Source organism: Arachis duranensis, chromosome 7 (genome assembly GCF_000817695.3).
Source record: "Arachis duranensis cultivar V14167 chromosome 7, aradu.V14167.gnm2.J7QH, whole genome shotgun sequence".
Classification (NCBI taxonomy): Eukaryota; Viridiplantae; Streptophyta; class Magnoliopsida; order Fabales; family Fabaceae; genus Arachis; species Arachis duranensis.
In genome coordinates, this window is record NC_029778.3 from 37071907 (window position 1) to 37081864 (window position 9958).

Genomic DNA, 9958 nt, shown 5'->3' on the forward strand with positions numbered 1-9958 from the left:
TTTTGGATTGACCGTGGAGGAGGATGTGTTGCCATTAGAGGAGGAAGGAGGGTTGGGCGTTGTGTCGCGCAAGGGCAAGGCAACAACAGTGCGGTCATCGTCGGCTATAGCAGGACTGTGTGCGTCTTGTTCATCTTGGTTCAAGGAGGAACCCCCTCTCTTCAAAAGTGGAGGCATCGTGCAGGTTAGGCCTAAGTAGTGGGTCATCACATGCATTGGGCTCAATACTCTGGACAGGACCACTGGATGTTTTCAAATTACATAGGGAAGCAAAGGGGAATGTATCTTCCATGAATTTTACATCGCAAGACATGAAGAAAACATTTCTTTCTAAATCATACAATCTCCATCCTTTTTTCCCAAGAGGATATCCAACAAAAATACACTTACGACTTCTACTATCAAATTTGTTGTCCTTGGTGAGTTGGTTGTATGCATAACAGAAAGATCCAAAAACCCGTAGATGATCATAACTTGGTGGCTTTTCATGCACCATTTCATATGGTGTCTTTCCTTAAAGAACCGACGAAGGTGTTAAATTGATCAAATGTCCAGCAGTTAGTACGCACTCACCCCAAAAGCGAATGGGTAGTCCTCCTTGAAATCGCAATGACCGAGCCACATTAAGAATGTGTCTGTGTTTTCTCTCCACTCTTCCGTTTTGTTGTGGTGTGCTAATGCAAGACGTTTGGCGAACAATTCCATGTTGCAAGAAATATAGACTCTGATGAGCGGATAATTTATACGCTTTTTGGCATTATTTTTAGGTAGTTTTTAGTAGGATCTAGCTACTTTTAGGGATGTTTTATTAGTTTTTATGCAAAATTCACATTTCTAGACTTTACTATGAGTTTGTGTGTTTTTTCTGTGATTTCAAGTATTTTCTGGCTGAAATTGAGGGACCTGAGCAAAAATCTGATAGGAGGCTGACAAAGGACTGCTGATGTTGTTGGATTCTGACCTCCCTGCACTCAAGATAGATTTTCTGGAGCTACACAACTCCAAATGGCGCACTCTCAATTGAGTTGGAAAGTAGATATCCAGGGCTTTCCAAAAATATATAATAATCCATACTTTATTTGAGTTTAGATGACGCAAACTGGCATTCAACGCCAGTTGTATGCTACATTCTAGAGTAAAACNNNGCACTAAGACTTATTTCTGTAAACCCTAGTAACTAGTCTAGTATAAATAGGACTTTTTACTATTGTATTTGAATCTTTTGAAGAATCTTTGGATTATCTTTTGATCCTTTGATCACATTATGGGGAGGCTGGCCTCACGGCCATGCCTGGACCTTTATCACTTATGTATTTTCAACGGTGGAGTTTCTACACACCATAGATTAAGGTGTGGAGCTCTGCTGTTCCTCGAGTATTAATGCAATTACTATTATTCTTCTATTCAATTCAGCTTATTCTTATTCTAAGATATTCGCTAAACTTCAACATGATGAATATGATGATCCGTGAAACTCATCATCATTCTCACCTATGAACGCGTGCCTGACAACCACTTCCGTTCTACCTTAGATTGAGCGCGTATCTCTTAGCCTCCATTCCGAAAGATCGGAGTCTTCGTGGTATAAGCTAGAATTATTGGCAGCCATTCCTAAGATCCGGAAAGTCTAAACCATTCTGTGGTATTCCGAGTAGGATCTGAGATGGGATGACTGTGATGAGCTTCAAACTCGCGAGTGTTGGGCGTAGTGACAGACGCAAAAGAATCACTGGATTCTATTCAACATGATCGAGAACCGACAGATGATTAGCTGTGTAGTGACAGCACACCTGGACCATTTTCACTGAGAGGATGGACGGTAGCCATTGACAACGGTGATCCCCAACATACAGCTTGCCATGGAAAAGAGTAAGAATGATTGGATGAAAGCAGTAGGAAAGCAGAGATTCAGAAAGAACACAGTATCTTCATGCGCTTATCTGAAATTCCTACCAATGAAGTACATAAGTATCTCTATCACTATTTTATGCTGTATTTATTTTTATATTCGAAAACAATTATAACCATTAAAATCCTCCTGACTGAGATTTACAAGATGACCATAGCTTGCTTCATACTAACAGTCTCTGTGGGATCGACCCTTACTCACGTAAGGTTTATTACTTGGAGGACCCAGTGCACTTGCTGGTTAGTTGTGCGAAGTTGTGAAGAATGTATGTGAACCATAGTATTGTGCACCAAGTTTTTGGAGCCATTACTAGGAATTGTTCGAGTTGTGAAAAGTATAAGTCACAATTTTGCCTATCAAGTTTTTGGCACCGTTGCCGGGGATTGTTTGAGTTTGGACAACTGACGGTTCATCTTGTTGCTCAGATTAGGTAATTTTCTTTTCAAAAAGTTTTCAAAAATCTTCCAAAATTTTTCTTTGTTTTCGTTTTTTCCAAAAAGTAATTTTCGAAAAAAAATCCAAAAAAATTTCATTAATAAAATCATAAAAACCAAAAATATTTGTGTTTCTTGTTTGAGTCTTGAGTTAATTCTTAAGTTTGCTGTCAATTGCATGTTTTTATAATTTTATGCATTTTTTTAAAAAATTCATGCATGGTGTTCTTCATGATCTTCAAGTTGTTCTTGATAAGTCTTCTTGTTTGATCTTCATATTTTCTTGTTTTGTGTCTTTTGTTGTTTTTCATATGCATTTTTGAATTCTTAGAGTCTAAACATTAAAAAGTTCTAAGTTTGGTGTCTTGCATGTTTTTCTTTTCTTGAAAATTTTCAAAAATAAGTCTTGATTTTCATTTTGATCTTCAAAGTGTTCTTGGTGTTCATCTTGACATTCATAGTGTTCTTGCATGCATCATTGGTTTTGATCTAAAATTTTCATGTTTTGGGTCATATTTGTGTTTTTCTCTCTCCTCATTAAAAATTCAAAAAAATCAAAAAAATATATTTTCCTTATTTCACTCATAAATTTCGAAATCTTTGGGTTGACTTAAGTAAAAAAAATTTAAAATAAGTTGTTTCTTATTAGTCAGGTCAAGATTTCAATTTTAAAAATCTTATCTTTTCAAAACATTTTCAAAAATCAAATCTTTTTCATTTTTCTTACTATTTTTCGAAATTTTTAAAAATTGATTTTCAAAATCTTTTTCTTAATTTTATTTCATAATTTTTGAAAACTCTACTAACAATTAATGTGATTGATTCAAAAATTTGAAGTTTGTTACTTTCTTGTTAAGAAAGGTTCAATCTTTAAATTCTAGAATTATATCTTTTAGTTTCTTGTTAGTCAAGTAATCAATTTTAATTTTAAAAATCAAATCTTTTTCAAAACAAATCTCAACCATATCTTTTCAATCATATCTTTTTTTCAAAATCAATTTCAAAATCTTTTCTAACTTCTTATCTTTTCAAAATTGATTTTCAAATTTTTTTCAACTAACTAATTGACTTTTTGTTTGTTTTACTAATTTTTATCTTTTTCAAAACCACCTAACTAATTTTCTCTCTCTAATTTTCGAAAATCACCATCCTCTTTTTCAAAATTCTTTCCAATTAACTAATTGTTTCAAATTTTAATTTTAATTTTATTTCTTCTCTTAATTTTTGAAAATCACTAACCATTTTTCAAAAACAATTTTCGAAAACTCTTCTGTCTCACCTCCTTCTATTTATTTATTCATTTACTAACTCTTCTCTTCATCTAAAAATTTGAACCCTCTCTTCTCCTCTGTGTTCGAATTTTTCTCATCCTTCTTCTATTCTTTTCTTCTTCTACTCACATAAAGGAATCTCTATATTGTGACATAGAGGATTTCTCTTCCTTTTCTGTTCTCTTCTTTAAGGACAAGGACATTCTTGTTGAAGCATATCCTGAACCTGAAAGGACTCTGAAGAAGAAGCTAAGAGAAGCTAAAGCACAACAATTCAGAGAAAACCTTACAGAGAATCTCGAAAAAGAAGGAGACATGGCCGAACCCAATAATAATGCAAGAAGGATGCTTGGTGATTATACTACACTTACTTCCAATTTTTATGGAAGAAGCATCGCAATCCCTGCCATTGGAGCAAACAATTTTGAGCTGAAGCCTCAACTAGTTGCTCTAATGCCACAGAACTGCAAGTTTCATGGACTTCCATCAGAAGATCCCTATCAGTTTTTAACTGAGTTCTTGCAGATCTGTGATACTGTTAAGACTAATGGAGTAGATCCTGAAGTCTACAGGCTCATACTTTTCCCTTTTGCTGTAAGAGACAAGGCTAGAACATGGTTGGACTCATAACCTAAAAATAGCTTGGACTCTTGGGATAAGATGGTTACGGCCTTGTTGGCCAAGTTCTTTCCTCCTCAAAAGCTGAGCAAGCTTAAAGTGGATGTTCAGACCTTCAAGCAAAAAGATGGTGAATCCCTCTATGAAGCTTAGGAAAGATACAAGTAGTTGACCAAAAAGTGTCCTTCTTACATGCTTTCAGAGTGGACCATTTTTGGATATATTCTATGATGGTCTATCTGAGTTCTCTAAGATGTCACTGGACCATTCTGCAGGTGGATCCATTCACCTAAAGAAAACACCTGCAGAAGCTCAAGAACTCATTGACATGGTTGCAAATAACTAATTCATGTACACCTCTGAGAGGAATCCTGTGAGTAATAGGATGCTTCAGAGGAAGAGTTCTTGAAATTGATGCTCTGAAGGCCATATTGGCTCAGAACAAAATGTTGACTCAGCAAGTCAACATGATTTCTCAGAGTCTGAATGGATTGCAAAATGCATCCAACAGTACTAAAGAAGCATCTTCTGAAGAAGAAGCTTATGATCCTGAGAACCCTGCAATGGCAGAGGTGAATTACATGGGTGAGGCCTATGGAAACACCTATAATCTCTCATGGAGAAATCATCCAAATTTCTCATGGAAGGATCAACAAAAGCCTCAACAAGGCTTTAATAATGGTGGAAGAAACATGTTTAGCAATAGCGAGCCTTTTCCATCATCTTCTTAGCAACAGACCGAGAATTCTGAGCAGAGCCCCTCTAGCTTAGCAAACATAGTCTCTGATCTATCTAAGGCCACTTTGAGTTTCATGAATGAAACAATATCCTCCATTAGAAACTTGGAGGCACAAGTGGGTCAGCTGAGTAAGAAAATCACTGAAACTCTTCCTAGTACTCTCCCAAGCAATACATAAGAGAATCCAAAATGAGAGTGCAAGGCCATTGATATAATCAAAATGACCAAATCCAAAGAGGAAGGGGAGGACGTGAATCTCAATGAGGAAGACCTCATGGGACGTCCTCCAGACAGAAAGGAGTTCCCTATTGAGGACCTAAACGAATCTGAGGATCATATAGAGACCATAGAGATTCCATTAAACTTCCTTCTACCATTCATGAGCTTCGACAACTATTCTTCCTCTGAAGATGATGAAGATGTAACTGAAGAGTAAGTTGCTCAATATCTAGGAGCCATCATGAAGCTGAATGCCAAGTTGTTTGGTAATGAGACTTGGGAAGATGCACCTCCCTTGCTCATTAGTGAACTAAATACATGGGTGCAGCAAACTTTATCTCAAAAGAAACAAGATCCTGGTAAATTCTTAATACCATGTACCATAGGCACCATGACCTTTGAGAAGGCTCTGTGTGACCTAGGGTCACGTATAAATCTTATGCCACTCTCTGTAATGGAGAAACTAGGGATCTTTGAGGTACAAGCTGCAAGAATTTTATTAGAGATGGCAGACAAGTCAATAAAACAAGCTTATGGATTGGTAGAGGACGTGTTAGTGAAGGTTAAAGGCCTTTACATCCCTGTTGATTTCATAATCCTAGACACTGGGAAGGATGAGGATGAATGCATCATCCTTGGAAGACCCTTCCTAGCTACAACAGGAGTTGTGATTGATGTTGACAGAGGAGAGCTAGTTCTTCAATTGAATGGGGACTACCTTGTGTTTAAAGCTCAAGGATCTTCTTCTGCAACCATGGAGAGGAAGCATGAAAAGTGATGAGCGGATAATTTATATGCTTTTTGGTATTGTTTTTAGGTAGTTTTTAGTAGGATCTAGCTACTTTTAGGGATGTTTTTATTAGTTTTTATGCAAAATTCACATTTCTGGACTTCACTATGAGTTTGTGTGTTTTTCTATGATTTCAGGTATTTTCTGGCTGAAATTGAGGGACCTGGGCAAAAATCTGATTCAGGCTGAAAAAGTACTACTCTAATGGATTCTGACCTCCCTGCACTTGAAATGGATTTTCTGGAGCTACATAACTCCAAATGGCGTGCTATCAACTGCGTTGGAAAGTAGACATCCAGGGCTTTCCAGCAATATATAATTGTTCATACTTTATTCGATCTTAGACAACGCAAACTGGCGTTCAATGCCAGTTTCATGCTGCATTCTAAAGTTAAACGCCAAAAACACGTTACAATTTGGCGTTTAACCCAAAGAGAAGCCTCTGCACGTGTAAAGCTCAAGCTCAGCCCAAGCACACACCAAAGTTGGCCCTGGAAGTGGATTTCTGCATTAAGACTTATTTCTATAAACGCTAGTAACTAGTTTAGTATAAATAAAACTTTTTACTATTGTATTAGACATCTGGTCCTGTGTAATCTTTGGATTATCTTTTGATCCTTTGATCACATTTTGGGGGGCTGGCCTCACAGCCATGCCTGGACTATCACTTATGTATTTTCAATGGTGGAGTTTCTACACACCATAGATTAAGGTGTGGAGCTCTGCTGTACCTCGAGAATTAATGCAATTACTACTATTTTTTATTCAATTCATGCTTATTCTTATTCTAAGATATTCGCTACACTTCAACATGATAATGTGATGATCCGTGACACTCATCATCATTCTCACCTATGAACGCGTGACTGACAACCACTTCCATTCTACCTTAGAACGAGTGAATATCTCTTAGATTCCTTATTCTGAATCTTCGTGGTATAAGCTAGAATCCATTGGTAGCATTCTTGAGAATCTGAAAAGTCTAAACCTTGTGTGTGGTATTCCGAGTAGGATTCAAGGATTGAATGATTGTGATGAGCTTCAAACTCGCGAGTGTTGGGCGTAGTGACAGATGCAAAAGAATCACTAGATTCTATTCCAACATGATCGAGAATCGACAGATGATTAGCCGTGCTGTGACAGAGAATTTGGACCATTTTTACTGAGAGGATGGGAAGTAGCCATTGACAATGGTGATGCCCTACATACAGCTTGCCATGGAAAGGAGTAAGAATGATTGGAGGAAGGCAGTAAGAAAGCAGAGATTTAGAAGGGACAAAGCATCTCCATACACTTATATGAAATTCCCACCAATGATTTACATAAGTATTTCTATCTTTATTTTATGATTTATTTATCATTATATTCAAAAACCATTATAACTATTTGAATCCGCCTAACTGAGATTTACAAGATGACCATAGCTTGCTTCATACCAACAATCTCCGTGGGATCAACCCTTACTCACGTAAGGTATTACTTGGACGACCTAGTGCACTTGCTGGTTAGTTGTGCGAAGTTGTGACAAAGTGTGATTCACGTTTGAGAGCTCCAAGTCTTTGGCGCCATTGTTGATGATCACAATTTCGCGTACCATGTTTTTGGCGCCATTGCCGGGGATTGTTTGAGTTTGGACAACTGACGGTTCATCTTGTTGCTCAGATTTGGTAATTTTCTTTTCAAAAAATTTTTCAAATAAATTTTCTCTTTGTGTTCGTTTTTCAAAAAAAAAATTTTTTTTGAAAAAAATAAAAATAAATAAAATACAAGAAAATTTATAAAATCATGAAAACCAAAAATATTTTGTGTTTCTTGTTTGAGTCTAGAGTTAATTTTTAAGTTTGGTGCCAATTGCATGTTTTAAAAACTTGCATTTTTCGAAAATTCATGCATGTGTTCTTCATTATCTTCAAGTTGTTCTTGATAAGTCTTCTTGTTTGATCTTCATATTTTCTTATTTTGTGTCTTTTGTTGTTTTTCATATGCATTTTTACATTCATAGTATCTAAGCATTGAAAATTTCTAAGTTTGGTGTCTTGCATGTTTTTCTTTTCTTGAAAATTTTTCAAAAATAAGTTCTTGATGTTCCTCATAATCTTCAATGTGTTCTTGGTGTTCATCTTGACATTCATAGTGTTCTTGCATGCATCATGTGTTTTGATTCATAATTTTCATGTTATGAGTCATTTTTGTGTTTTTCTCTCTCATCATTAAAAATTCAAAAAAATTAAAAAATATCTTTTCCTTATTTTTCTCATAAATTTTGAAATCTTTGGGTTGACTTAGTCAAAAATTTTTAAAATTAGTTGTTTCTTGTTAGTCAAGTCAAGATTTCAATTTTAAAAATCTTATCTTTTCAAAACTTTTTCAAAAATCAAATCTTTTTTATTTTTCTTTTATATTTTCTAAAATATTTAAAAAAATTGTTTTTCAAAATCTTTTTCTTAATTTTATTTCATAATTTTCAAAAAACTTTACTAACAATTAATGTGATTGATTCAAAAATTTGAAGTTTGTTACTTTCTTGTTAAGAAAGGTTCAATCTTTAAATTCTAGAATCATATCTTTTAGTTTCTTGTTAGTCAAGTAATCAATTTTAATTTTAAAAATCATATCTTTTCAAAATATCTTTTTCAATCATATCTTTTTAAAATCAATTTCAAAATCTTTTCTAACTTCTTATCTTTTCAAAATTGACTTTCAAATCTTTTTCAACTAAACAACTGACTTTTTGTTTGTTTTACTATTTCTTATCTTTTTCAAAACCACCTAACTATTTTTCTCTTTCTAATTTTTGAAATTTCCTCACTCTTTTTCAAAATTCTTTTAATTAACTAATTGTTTCAAATTTTAATTTCAATTTTAATTTTATTTCTTCTCTTAATTTTTGAAATTCTCTCCCTCTCATCTTCTTCTATTTATTTATTCATTTACTAACACTTCTCTTCATCTAGAAATTCGAACTCTCTCTTCTCCTCTATGTTCGAATTTTTCTCATCCTTCTTCTATTCCTTTTTTCTTCTACTAACATAAAGAAATCTCTATACTGTGACATAGAGGATTCTTCTTCTTTTCTGTTCTCTTTTTTTTTTCATATGAGCAGGAGCAAGGACAAGGACATTCTTGTTGAAGCAGATCCTAAACCTAAAAAGACTCTGAAGAAGAAGCTAAGAGAAGCTAAAGCACAACAATCCAGAAAAAAACCTTACAGAGAATCTCGAAAAAGAAAGAGACATGGCCGAACCCAATAACAATGGTGGAGGCGCAAGGAGGATGCTTGGTGATTATACTACACATACTTCCAACTTTTATGGAAGAAGCATCTCACTCCCTACCATTGGAGCAAACAATTTTGAGCTAAAACCTCAACTATTTGCTCTAATGCAACAGAACTGCAAGTTTCATGGACTTTCATCAGAAGATCTCTATCAGTTTTTAACTGAGTTCTTGCAGATCTGTGATACTGTTAAGACTAATGGAGCAGATCCTGAAGTCTACAAGCTCATGCTTTTCCCTTTTGCTGTAGGAGACAGAGCTAGAACATGGTTGGATTCACAACCTAAAGATAGTCTGGACTCTTGGGATAAGCTGGTCACAGCCTTCTTGGCCAAGTTCTTTCCTCCTCAAAAGCTGAGCAAGCTTAGAGTGGATGTTCAGACCTTTAAGGAAAAAGATGGTGAATCCCTCTATGAAGCTTGGGAAAGATACAAGCAGTTGACCAAAAAGTGTCCTTCTGGCATGCTTTCAGAGTGGACCATTTTAGATATATTCTATGATGGTGTATCTGAGCTTTCTAAGATGTCACTGAACCATTTTGCAGGTGAATCCATTCACCTAAAGAAAATGCCTGTAGAAGCTCAAGAACTCATTGATATGGTTGCAAATAACCAGTTCATGTATACTTCTGAAAGGAATCCTGTGAATAATGGGACGCCTCAGAGGAAGGGAGTTCTTGAAATTGATACTTTGAACGCCATA

The 9958-nt window shown here is 35.3% G+C and overlaps 2 non-coding genes across 2 annotated transcripts; both read right to left on the minus strand.

Annotated features, from left to right (window-relative positions):
* Positions 1-4322: 4322 nt before the first annotated feature.
* On the minus strand, positions 4323-4430 carry LOC127740904 (small nucleolar RNA R71). Its single transcript, XR_008001760.1, has one exon. It is a non-coding gene; the product is annotated as a small nucleolar RNA R71 (small nucleolar RNA).
* A 5186-nt stretch (positions 4431-9616) lies between these two features.
* Positions 9617-9720, minus strand: LOC127740831 (small nucleolar RNA R71). Its single transcript, XR_008001687.1, has one exon. It is a non-coding gene; the product is annotated as a small nucleolar RNA R71 (small nucleolar RNA).
* Positions 9721-9958: the final 238 nt, after the last annotated feature.